The 12,939-nt window shown below is 46.9% G+C and overlaps 4 non-coding genes across 4 annotated transcripts; 2 read left to right on the top strand and 2 right to left on the bottom strand.

Moving 5' to 3' along the window:
• The first annotated feature begins 4,945 nt into the window (after positions 1-4,945).
• Positions 4,946-5,019, top strand: TRNAI-AAU. The gene has a single exon. It is a non-coding gene; the product is annotated as a tRNA-Ile (tRNA).
• Positions 5,020-5,339: 320 nt separating this feature from the next.
• On the bottom strand, positions 5,340-5,413 carry TRNAI-AAU. Its single transcript has one exon. It is a non-coding gene; the product is annotated as a tRNA-Ile (tRNA).
• Positions 5,414-5,812: 399 nt separating this feature from the next.
• TRNAS-AGA lies at positions 5,813-5,894 on the top strand. Its single transcript has one exon. It is a non-coding gene; the product is annotated as a tRNA-Ser (tRNA).
• Positions 5,895-8,819: 2,925 nt separating this feature from the next.
• On the bottom strand, positions 8,820-8,902 carry TRNAL-CAG. Its single transcript has one exon. It is a non-coding gene; the product is annotated as a tRNA-Leu (tRNA).
• Positions 8,903-12,939: the final 4,037 nt, after the last annotated feature.

Consider the following 12,939-nt stretch of genomic DNA (forward strand, 5'->3'; position numbering starts at 1 on the left):
TTAAATCCATAGCCACAGGCCAGTGTTATGTCTGTAAAATTATACAACACTTTAAGGGCCAAACCACTTCACAGCTTGAGTATCGATAACCTATTCAGCAAAAAAAACTGCAGGTATGTGGTAAATGCAACTTGGACTATGTGTATTGGGATACAAAATTTGCTGGAATTTCAGGTAGTAGAATCTGATTCATAAACTATACTGGGCTGATCGGCTGTGACAAGTTTAAATTTAGTGCAAAGAGTATGGTAAAGGAAGAACTAGAAGGACATTGGGATATATTTAAAGAATACAAGGGGGTATTTGAAGGTTTAAGTGCTTTCCAGGTAAGCACACCGTAAAGATGAACTAACAAGTACCATCTGTAATTCATGCACCTAGAAAAGTTCCAGTGACATTAAGGTACAAAGTAGAAAAATAATTGCACCACATGGAACAGCTGTAAGTAATGACAAAAGTGCAAGAATCTGCAAAATGGGTCAGTTCTATAGTAATTGTAGACAAACCAGGCTGAGATGAAATAAAAGTATGCTTGGATCCAAGACATATGGATAAAGCAATATGAAGGAAACATTTTCAATTGCCTTTAGTAGGAGAAATCACCAGCAAGTTAGCAAAAGCTGCAATTTTCACTGTCTTGATTGCCAGTAGCAGATTTTGGTAAATACAGCTGGATGACAACATTTCTAGACTCTGTATGTTCAACACACCAGTGGGCAGGTACAGGTTCACCAGATTTCCTTTGGGGATCTGTTCTGCTCCCGAAATGTACCAGCGTGATCCATCAGCCATTTGAAGGTTTGAGGTGCTGAATGTTATATAGATGACATGCTAGTGTGGAGAAATACCAGCTGAGAACATGATGAAAGGCTCTAGAGCATTCTAGAAGGGTGTCATGAAAGGAATCTATGACTGAACAAGAACTAAGGCAAATTGGCTCCGCTAGAGATAAAATATTTGAGGCATCACTTGACAAAAGAAGGTGTAAAACCTCACAACTGAAACATTTCTGCAGTAATGGAAATGGCTACCCCAACCAGCAAGGACGAATTGCAAAGATTTTTTGGAATGGTTACTTACCTTGGGCAATTTTATCCCCTACATGTCAACAGCAACAACTCCATTAAGACAACTGTTGGGAAAAGATGCCAAGGCATGAGGTGAAATATGAACACTTGAAATAATTGCTTACAAGGGCACCCGTGCTGAAGTACTTTAATGTCAAAGAACCAGTTAGTGCATCAGTGGATGCAAGTTCTATCAGATTACGTGTTGTATTGCTGCAAAATGGAGCTCCTGTTTCTTATGCCCCTAAAGCTCTGACAACTACACAACAGAGCTATGCACAGATAAGAAAACAAATGTTGAAAACAGTGTTTAGTAGTACTCAATTTCATCAGTTTATCTACAGTAAAAAAAAGTAGCTCTGGAAACAGACCACAAAGCCTCTTGAGGTCATTTTCAGAAAAGCTTTGCACAGTGTTCCACCAAGGATTCAAAGGGTATGGCTACACTTGCAGCTGTACAGCGCTGGGAGTTAAACCTGTCTTCGTACAGCTGAGTAGGGAAAGCACTGCAGTCTGTCCACACTGACAGCTACCAGCGCACGGTCGTGGCCACATTTGCAGCATCTGCAGCGGCATTGGGAGCGGTGCATTATGGGCAGCTATCCCAGCATTCAAGTGGCTGCAACTTGCTTTTCAAAAAGGTGGGGTGGAGTGTGACAGGGAGCATGGGGGAGAGAGAGAGTGAGAGTGGATTTTTGGAGCCGACGCTGTGTCAGCAGCTGCAAGTTCCGACCCCCTCACTCACTGAAGGCGAACAGCAACTGTTTTTTTCCTCACAGACCAGATAAGTAGCCACTCCGAAACGGACCCCTCCCCTCTCCCTCTTGCCCCCCGAGCTGCTTCTATCCTCAAGTTCCCTCCCTCCCCCTCTCTTTAAGCAAACACTAGCTGTGGGCGTTCCAAAGGGCGCCCCCTGCCTCTGCTCATTCACAGCGAACAGTGGCTGTGTTTGTTTGTTTTTTGATAAGCAGCTCCAGGCACCCCGAGTTCACAACAAAACAAACAGAGGCATCACAACAAAATGAAGAGAGTTATCTTTACTTAAAAGGATTATGGGAAGCTTCCGGAGGTCAGTTACAGTGTACTAAGATTATTCCCTGTTTACACTGGCACCCCAGCGCTGCAGCAGCGCTATTCTCTTTATTCCTCTCCTGGAGGTGGAGTACAAGCAGCGCTGAAGCTATGGAGATACAGCACTGTATGTGCCTTGCCAGTGTGGACGGGGAGTAAGTTACAGCACTATAAAGCCATCACCAGTGCTGTAACTCTCAAGTGGAGCCAAGGCCAAAGATAGTTGCTAACGCTTCTTAATATTAATAGGAAATTAGATACAGCCCAGGGAAAGTGTTAGCAGTTGCTGATACTTTGACAGGCAGGGTACTCATCACTATACTAATGAGGAAAGGGGCAAGACTGGGAACTGCGTGGATCTCCAAGGAACCAGATATGGTCAGTGTACACCATACCACGGGCCCCAGCAGGCAACAACACCCCTTGCTCTCTTCTGCTTCCTAAAGGCTTTGGCTGCAGCAACAGCCATGGGAAAAGCCCTGGCCCTCCTCACCTGCCCTTGCCCAGCAGGCCGTCTTTTCGGGCCTACACAGCTCCTCACACAACACCTGCCTGGGACGGGGACCTTGCCCTCACCTACCAGCTCAGCACCACCTTTTCCCTCGCAAAACCTCCTCTTGTGACCCTCCCGCTTCCACACTTCAGATTCACCTCATCACAAACTCACCTACGGACCCTTTGGCTTTTCAAGCGCCTCTGGAGGGACGCAGCTTCCCTGGCACGCACAGCCTTCCGTTCAGCACGCACTGGACGGACATTCGAAACATAGCCCTTTCCAGGAGGGAATGCCCTGCTTCTGGACCCTGGTGCCCAGCAAGAATTCCTGGGACTCTTTTTCTGATGGATGAATCCCACTGACTTTCCTTTACCAAGCAGAAACTAAGGACCAGCTGATGACTCTCTGTAAATGGACGCAACGCAATCAGGCTGAGCCACTAGGCATGTGGCAGGATATCCCCTCCCCAAAAGGGGATACCGTGACTTGGAGTTGAACCAAGGTTACTACAGCCACAGTGCAGAGTACTAACCACTATACAATCATAGCCAGCTGCTTGCTGATGCAGTAGCTAAGTAGAACATGTTCAGCTCTGTGCTCACAGGGCAGCCATCTACCTCACCCACAGGTATTTCTCAAGTCTCCCCATTACTGTCACAGTCCTCATGCCCCTGGACAGCGTATTTCCCTTTGTGACTCTGAAATGTACCCCCACATGCAGGTCTGAAGCTGACTGGGGCAACCCCTAGGGGCCCTGCGCTTTGGTGGTGGCGGGCCCTGCGTTTCAGGGGGATGCAGGGTCCAGGGCAGCCTGGGGTATTAGCAGGGGGCCTGGCACTGGCAGCAGCAAGCAACCCAGCCCCAGCCTGTTCCGCCCCACCAGCTCCTGGCATCACTTGGGGGGGGGCAGAAGCGGCAAAGAGGCAGGGCAGGAGTGGGGCCTGGGGGAAGCAGTGGAATGGGGGTCGAAGCAGGGGCGGGAAGAGGCAGGGTTGGGGTTTGAGGGAAGGGGTGGAGTGGAGTGGGGGCAGAGTGGAGCTGGGGTGCTTGCTGCTGCTGGTGCCAGGGCCCCCCACTGCTGCCAGCCCTAGGACCCCTGTTAACCCCACAGGCTGCCCTGCACCCCGCATGCCCTTGAAACGCGGGCTCTGGGGTGGTTGCCCTGGTCTACCCTATGGATGGGACGGCTCTGATTAAACATAAGCCCAAACACTGGTGGAGCCAGGCTAACGTTCCTGAATATTGGTGGGCCTCACAGGCTCATATAACTCACTGCCTATGCGCGACATGCCCAGGCCAGGAGGCTGCCTTTGGGGGCTACACAGCTCCTCCCACAACACCCAGCTATAAGATGAGGTGCTGCTAGCAGAGCTTCTTACCACCTTACTCAGGAGGAATGAGATTGTTGTTTGAATGTGCGCTGGGCTCTAAGAGACCTGCTCTGCCCATACTGCTGGGCTTTACAATCCACAGCGCCCCTTGCTCTTGCACCAGGCTTAACCGCTTTCCCTGGAACAGCAGCAGCAGCAGCACCCCGAGTTAACCACAAGCCTCTTCCCCGCTCTCTCTCTCTCTATATATATATATTTTCCATTATTTACGTTAGTCCTTCGGGCAGCGTGGAGACTTCACTTAATGTCCATGTGCCACGTGCCAGGGACGCAGCGGGAGGGGAAGGCGGAATGGAGAAGTTTGTGGGGAAGACGCCGGTGCAAAGAATCATTTCCGCGCCCTGCAGTGGTTAGAGCCGCCCCAAGTCTGCTCTTGGGTGCAGGTGTCTCACGTTAGAGAGGCGCTTGTGCCGCATGCACACTGCGAGCTTAGCTCCTTCCCATTGCTAGAGTTAAAGGGTCCCTGGCTGCCTTATGGGAGACCATGAGACGTGTCAGTAACCTGCCCTTAGGATGGGCTTGGAAGGAGTCAGCTGGGTGCAGGTCGTAGTGCTCTCTGCTTTGTGTCAGGGAATTTCATAGAGGAGCCGGCCAGAAAGACGTTAAAGGAGATAGTTGAATAATCACTGAGGTGGCCGTTTCAAGAACAAATCATGAATGTAATTTCAAAGCAGCTATAAATGGAGTACAGAAGGGGTGAGCTACTGTCCCCCCGCCCTCCGGAATCACCCCCCCCCCCGAATGCTGGCATGAACTGTGAGAACTGGTCTCTTGTCACGTATGTGCGCGGGTTTCTTTCTCCTGTCCTCAAAGGGGTTAACAGAGCTGCTTTGGCTGGATGAAATGACAAAGGATGAGGAATCACCCCTGACACCATGGCTCTCTTCACAGCTAAAAGCTGCGAAAGGGTATATATAGCTGGCCGGTTAGCTCAGTTGGTTAGAGCGTGGTGCTAATAACGCCAAGGTCGCGGGTTCGATCCCCGTACGGGCCACAGCTTTTGCAGTTCGGGCAGTCGCCCTTTTCGGTTACCTTTGGAGACAGGAGGAAACAAATAACTGCAGGGAACAAAAAGAACAACCGGAAACGTCTTCCCGTGCGGTCACCTCACTGCTATAATGAACCGACCAACCACAAACTGCTGCAGAGCGGGGAACGGATTCTCTACATCGGAGTCTTGCAGCACAAGCGTCTGACTTTTTGGTTTTCCTTTTTGTTCTGTGCAGATGTTTGTTTCCTCCTGTGCCCAAAGGTAAATGAAAAGGCTTCCTCCTCTCTTCCCTCCAAGGGCGACTGCCCGAACTGCAAAAGCTGTGGCCCGTACGGGGATCGAACCCGCGACCTTGGCGTTATTAGCACCACGCTCTAACCAACTGAGCTAACCGGCCAGGCACGTAAAGCTTATTCACATGTGTCTACTTCAGGAGAGCAGGACAAAGGGCTTTTAGGACAAATGTTAAAGTGTCTATGTCATTTTCTGAGTCATTTTATTACACTTGAAACAGGTAACGCTTTGGAGAGCATGTTTCTGAAGAAATACAGGAACTCACACACACGAATTGCGTGAGCACAGTTAGTTACTAACAGCGCTGTGGGACCATAATCGTGGTTGACATGGGGAGGTGGCCCATTCTCTTGTAAGGGTTTGTGAGAAAAGCTTAATGAAGGGTGTTTAGAATGTATCTAATGTTCATATAGTGATACAGCCTGGGATAAGGCAAAAATGCAAGAAGAGTTGAGCCTTTAAAGTGCCTGGATAGAAAGACACAAGTAATTTGACTTAGTAAGTAGTCGTGGCCGAGTGGTTAAGGCGATGGACTAGAAATCCATTGGGGTCTCCCCGCGCAGGTTCGAATCCTGCCGACTACGGTTGGTTTTACCTCATTCCCTTTTTGTTACCTGTACGTTCATTTCCTCTCGCCCCGACACAGAAGTAAGCCGCCGTTCTCAGTTCTAGCTGCCTTTCTCAAAAGCCTCATAATAAATTTATCATGCATGACATCAGCTAAATTACACTCTAAAATAAGAGTCCTGGCGAGAGGCTCCGTTGAGAGATTCTGTTAATGTAACCTGGGCACAGGGAAGCCCAGGAATTCAATGGGAAACGAAAGGAAGCATGTGAGGGATTAGAACAGGTAGGTCTGAGTTTCGCCGGGAACCCCCAGGCGCTAGCAGAAAGTATAACTCCTCGGATTCACCCTTTTCCGTCCCTGGGGCGGCTGGCAGCTTTAATTCTTTGTTGCATCCGAAGAAGTGGGCTGTAGCCCACGAAAGCTTATGCTCAGATAAATTTGCTAGTCTCTAAGGTGCCGCAAGTACTCCTGTTCTTTTTCTGAATTCTTTGTCTGAGTTTCCCCTTTAACAATGTCATTCCGCCCCCTCCCCCCTTTGGTTGCTTTGCAGCAATCGCCCTATCCTCCTCACTGCTTAGGGGTGTAAACCCCTTGCTTGCCCCTCAGAAATTGTATTTGCAGACGTAGAATGACCAGCTACAGGAAGGGCACGGGGCAGTAAAAGCCACGTGCAAAAACCGGTAAATGTATTGGGCTCAGCAACCTTTATCCTTTGGGCATCGGCATTAGTGGCCCCTATACTGGGCACTCTGGCTCAGCTGGTTAACTCGTCTGTCTATTCCCTCTAGTTTGCAAATGCTTGGAGAACCCCCTACAAACACAGCGGCAAGGCTCACGCCTTGGCTGGGGAGAATCGCCCCCCTGACAGCTTACTGTATTTATCAGTCGAGGCAAAGCAACACAGGTGAGCTGCTTCACTAGGCATTTTCAGATCAGACCCTGTCTGGGAGAGTCAGGTGGTCGCTGGCACTCAAGCAAACCCTGAGCTAGAGAACGAGCTACTTAAGAGCTGTTTCACTGCTTGATGATCATTTGTATCCCAGCCAAACGTTACTGAGATAACGTTTCTCCTAGCCAAAGGTTTCCTTTGTCCTTGAGGCAGGAGCAGGGGCTTGCCCAGTTGTGACTATTGCCTCCTTACGTAGCAGGCTATACATAGCTTAAAGCACAAGGCGAGAAAGGAGTGAGAGGTGAAGCTAGGATTGTGAACCTAGGAGGAGACTGAAATTGTGTTTTGGTCTTTCCCAAATAAAAAGCAAATAAAATTTCATTTCCTGCTGTAACCAAATAATACAAAACGCGCCCAGCGAATCAAACCCTCAACAGAGTCATTATTAGCACCACACTTTAACTAATCGAGTTATCCAACACGTTCCTGTCGCTGCTCTGTTCAGCTTGCAAGAGGGCAAAGCTGTTTCTGGTCTAGTTGCCTGGAATCAGGAGTGATGTCACAATGGCATCTGCCGGGGATTTTCTGTTACTTTATTAATCATGAATGGTGAGGAGAAAGTGAATACGGAAGGGTTATTTTCACGTCACATAACACAAGAATCCAGAGCCATCCCCTGAACTCAATATGCAGCAGGTTTAACGCATACATAAGGAAGTACTTCACCCAATGCACTGTTAACCTACGGAACCCATTGTCATGGGATGCTGTGATAACCGAAAGTATAACTTGGGATCAAAAAAAGAATTTGATAAGTTCATGGAGTCCACCGGTGGCTATTAGTCAAAATGGGTAGATAGGCAACCCCCGGCTCTAGATGTCCTGCTGACTGCTAGAAACAAGGCCTGGACGACAGAGAATGGACCACTTGAAAATTGCTCTCTTTTGTTCACACCCTCTGAAGCATATAGCAGGATACTGGTCTGGTTGGATCATCAGTCTAACGCAGTGTGACCACTATGTTAAGTTTAAAATGCTCAGACTTTTTAGCCCACAGTTCACAACCTGAGTGAAACCATTCTCACCTTTCATGATGTCATAGGCGTGACCTCTCATTGTTAACTGCATTTAACTTAACAACCCTCCCCAGCCCATGTCCCCTTAAGGTGGCAGCAGGTCAGGCAGCCATTATCTCATAACCTTTCCCCAGCATTCCCTAATACTAATGACCTTGCAGAGAGCACGAGTGGATTCTGAATAGCCAAGGCTGCATGCTATGCTCCCTGAGCACAAAAAAGCTGATCCCACTCCCATCCCTCACCTAGAGCTACCACTGTGTTTCTTAATGCCTCTCTCCATAATACAGACGGTCTTACCCTCCCACAGCCTATTCTCTTGCCTTAATGCAGAAGTCTCACACACCATTTGGCACAAGCTAGCCTTCCAAATACAACCCTGTTGCCAGGGTTACACTGCTATTGTTATTTGAGAAACCAGCTCGGGCATATTTACCTGATCTGCAATTGCACCTCCTGACTGCTGTGTAGACATACCCTCAGAGACAACTTTTTCCATGCTGGTCCACCAGCTTTAGCTACCATTGCAAAATAAGAACCCATATTTTAGCTGGTGTACCATTGGTACAAGTGTCAACGTAGGTAGCAATCAGCAGATTTGCCCGAGTCGCTGGTGAAAATCTCAGGGAACTGTCAACACTAGTGGATCAACAGTGGTCCAGCTTACACCATTAACGGCCAGTGTAGGAAGACAATTAGTTTTGCTGTTGTAAAAACGCCAGCTGAGAGCTAGGAAAACCTAAAATTCTACCTCACCTGCTTGACTAGATTGACAATTAAAAGTTCTCTCTCTCATTCTTCTGATTTGACATCAACCACGTTCCTTCAGCCAAGACTCTTGATGTGAAGATTTTAAAGAACGCGGAGGAAAATATTAAATCGCATTTCTAGAGTGACAGATTTCTATATTCAGAACATCTGAAACCTTAGAATATTGCTTCAGAGAGCAAATTCAAGAAAAAAAAAAAAGTTCTCTTGTCAGAAGTGGGATTCGAACCCACGCCTCCAGAGGAGACTGCGACCTGAACGCAGCGCCTTAGACCGCTCGGCCATCCTGACGACTCTGAAAAAATAGTAGCTCTACAGGTAGAAATGTTTAATCGGTTCATGCTAATTATATTTTCCCTAGTATTTAGACTCCTGCATGAGCTGTGTACTTTTTTCTAAGCTCCCTCCCTCAGTAGAAAATTCTAGCAGGGCAGATTTCTGGGTGCTGCTGCCACTTTGTGACCTTCTCCTCTCACACATTTCCATACCTCCTCTGGAGTAACATACAGTGTAGATGAGCTAAGAGGTGAAAACATTATCTAAAAGATGTACCGCTTCGTAAAAATAAGACAGTCATTGTCGGTTCCTAGTATAGAAGATATTAGGGTTGGTTTTGTCACTCACATAATTGATACAGGCATGCTGACTGCCCTACCTGGCATGATTATAGCTCACAGGACTTAGATACTTTGGATGCGAAACATTCAGTGACATTAGGCTTTTCCTTTTGGGCTAGATAATTGACTACTTTCTGCCGTTCAGAGCACCGGGGATTCAATTCATACTTCAAATACAGTAACCAGTCACTTCCTGGCACATATTCAGTCATTGCCACCTGCAAATCGTTACTTCCTATAAGATTTGGTACTGATTTAAAATGTTTACTTAAGACCTTTAGTAATTGTGGCCCTGGCATGGATTAGTGTGTTCTGTATTATTTCTACTTAACTGCTGAAAAAGATTCCAGGGGAGTACTATCAGAATTTTTATTATGAAGAGATCACTTATCCACAATGTAGATAGAAAAATGAAGACAGCCCTCAGAGCCATTTCAAACCTACATTAATTGAGCCTTTTGTTTTACAAGTAATAGTAAAAAATGAAAGCAAGATCACATTCATAATTTTTCCATTACTATTCATCAGAATATCTAGATAACATCAAGGCTCCTATACACTGACTGACATTTGTGTTACTGACAGTTTTAGAAAATAAATATCTTGTTCCTACCCTTTGTGCCTCTAACACAAAAACCTGTTTTATTATGACCATTACTGAGGACAAAATCTAAAAAGTTAGTATTTGATTGTTATTGCTGAGTCGCATCAAACATTATTTACTCTCTACTGCTCCTTTAATGATATTCAAAGGCTGCATCTTTTGCCTGCTTGTTTTTTAAACTGAAATATAAAGAAAATCACATTCTCAAGTTTCTTGTTGCTGGAGGACTTTGGCATCTTGGAAAATATCACTACAGATCAGGGCTGCCGGGGGGGGGGGGGGACAGGGGAAGTGGGGCAATTTGCCCCAGGCCTCGGGCCCCGCTGGGGCCCCCACAAGAATATAGTGTTCTATAGTATTGCAACTTTTTCTTATGGAAGGTGCCCCCAAAATTGCTTTGGCCCAGGCCCCCTGAATCCTCTGGGCAGCCCTGCTACAGATATCAACCATAGCTCTGACTACACCTGAAGGCTTTCCAGCCACTAGCTGAGTGGGGAAGAGGGTCTTTCTATTCACAACTCCCCCGGCCAATTGCTAACCTTGTTAGGCAGGTCTTCAGTGGCTCAACCCTCTAGCTAAGTCACATGTAGTCAAAACAAGACACATGAAGGTGTAAAAGGTCCAACAGGGCCTGTCCCTGTGCCCTTGTTACTGTCTTTAGTCCTGTTTCTGGGTTCAAGCCTCAGCCCCTTCTGGGCTAGCTTTAAGTCTCTGTCTGCCCTCGCATAGAGCACTGCCCCCAGGGCTTTCTTCCTAGAGATTCTCTAAGTCCTGCCTTCACTTGGGCCTCTAAACAAGTCTTATTCCCTTCTTGGGGCTTAGCCCACCCTGTCAGTGGCTGGTGGAGGGACCTGAGCCTGCACAGCATTCCAGGTCCCCACCCAGGGACTATACAAATATTAGCCTGTGCTGCTTCCTTTAAACTCCATTGCTGCTTCTGCACTCCCTGAGCCACTTCCTCTTCAGCCTTACCTGAGGGCTAAAGTTCTTCCTGACAGAATGCCAGTGTCACCAGAACCCATCTTCTGGTTCTCCCTTGAGCTCCAGCAAGAAGCACCTTCCTCACTCCTCTGGTCCCTGCCAGGAACTGAGCTGCTCCTTTTACCTCAGCCTGCTTCTTTGCAGTCTAGGCAGGCCTAGAGCACCCACCTTCACTGCTCCTTTTTCTGAGGAGGGGTGTGGCAGGACTACACTGCTTCCAGCAGGGGGCCTCAAAGAGGAGGGATGTGGCAGGATCTGCTCAGGCCCTGCAAGGCTTCCAGCAAGGTACACCCCAGGCTGTCACACAGTTTTTAAGAACAGCCCAACTAGGTCCTAGATAATCCAAACAGGATACAATGTAACGAAAGAATGCTCAGTGTGTATATCCAGAAACGTCCCTTAAAAGGTGAGGCCAATTACACTAGGTTAATAACCTCTCCATGGAAAGGGATGGAACTTCCCTGATGGGATATTTTTAGTTTACTCTGGAGAATACACCATTGAGACCCTATATTGGCAGGAATAGAATCAGACTTTCCAAGTTCCTGTGATTTTAATCCCTATCTCCCCATTTTGCTGGAGAGCATACATAATTTAAAAAATGGAAACATTTTCCCTGAAGATTCTGGAAAAGTCAAACAAGAGATGCGCTGTGCTCCTTGTAGGGGATTTAGGGATCTTTACATGAGGGGGGTTATATAAGCCATTTGCCCCTTTCTGCCCCTACAGTGACCCCACAGCCATTCTGCAGACAGGTCAGAGCTCTTCCCCTCTGGATGGAGCTATGACCACGCATTCAATGTGCGTGAATACTGATAAGGGTTTGCCCCTATCCCCTCAGGTAGCTATGGGGGGGGGGGAGAAGAGGGAATGGAATAGCACTGCAGTTTTTTGCAAATCTCATATTATATGGGAACAGGTGTGGCGGTGGCCTCTTCTAGTACCTCATAAGTTCTGAGGACTCTACAGGCTGATTCTCTAGAAATCTAAGGATCTAGAGAAGGACTTGAGCCAAAGCCAACCTACGCACTCCAGAAATGCCACAGCTTCTAACAGAGATCATTAGAGACAACAGATATTGCTCACTGTCATGTGACACGGTATTTGTTTTTTTATCACTTTGACCCATCCATATGAAATGAATGTGAACAGGAAATGAAATGCCAGTTTCATACCATTGCTCCTGTGCGTCACTTATTACATGGTATGAGAAATAAACTATGTCTTTGGTAAAAGTGGAGACAAAATCTGCTGAATTCTTCAGTCTGTAAGGACACTTGTCAAGAGAATTGGTGGTGATGGTTGCAGGCGTCTTTGGAAGTGGGATCCCAAAGGAAACGTACAGTGGAGAGGAAATCAAAGTGTATGCTGTGTGCATGGCTTTGGAAGTGGGAGAGGAAGAACAAGTGTAACAAGGTGGGAGGGTTTGCCTGAAAACCCCATTCTTTAGCAGATGATGGTCCTAGTAGAAAACAGACAGCAAAACACACTTACTATTGCAAGTAGCTTGTTACTGCATCTGCTATAAAGTGGAAAGGACCTAGGATGTAGGCTGATCAGTCCTCCGGGAGGAATCCTGCAAGCATCGAAGCCTGGTCTGAAGTTTACATTTCATTTTGATTTCTTTGTACGAGTGCAACTGAAACCCAAGGAGGGGGTAAAATTCCTGCCACCTGCAACTTGCATGTATTGTGTTTGGAAAAGGGAGACGCTACCTCTCACTTAGATATAAAACATCTGCTTGAGAAGTACAAAGGAATATAAATAAAATTTGTTAAACTAAAAATTGACTTTTTAAAACTTATTTATTCTATTGCTTTATTCTCCTCCTCCTCTTCCAATTTTGATCTATTCTACTCACTTTTGTCATTTTTCCTTTTGGCGTTTTTCTCTGAAAAACAACATTTTTCCTTCCTTCCCATTCATCCCATCCTCTTCTCCACCCTCTTGCTCTTCCCTACCTCACACTCCTTTCCTTTTTGCTCCCCTCTGCTATCCCATTTGCTCTCAAAGTTCTCTCATTCTAATAAGGGGAAAAAGAAAATCTTCTTTAGTCCGGGGGGGGGGAGGGAGGGGGTTAGGGTTAAGCACATTTCTCTATAGTTAAAGAGAAACAATTTGACTCA

The sequence above is a fragment of the Gopherus evgoodei genome, chromosome 1 (assembly GCF_007399415.2).
Source record: "Gopherus evgoodei ecotype Sinaloan lineage chromosome 1, rGopEvg1_v1.p, whole genome shotgun sequence".
In the NCBI taxonomy this organism is placed as follows: domain Eukaryota; kingdom Metazoa; phylum Chordata; order Testudines; family Testudinidae; genus Gopherus; species Gopherus evgoodei.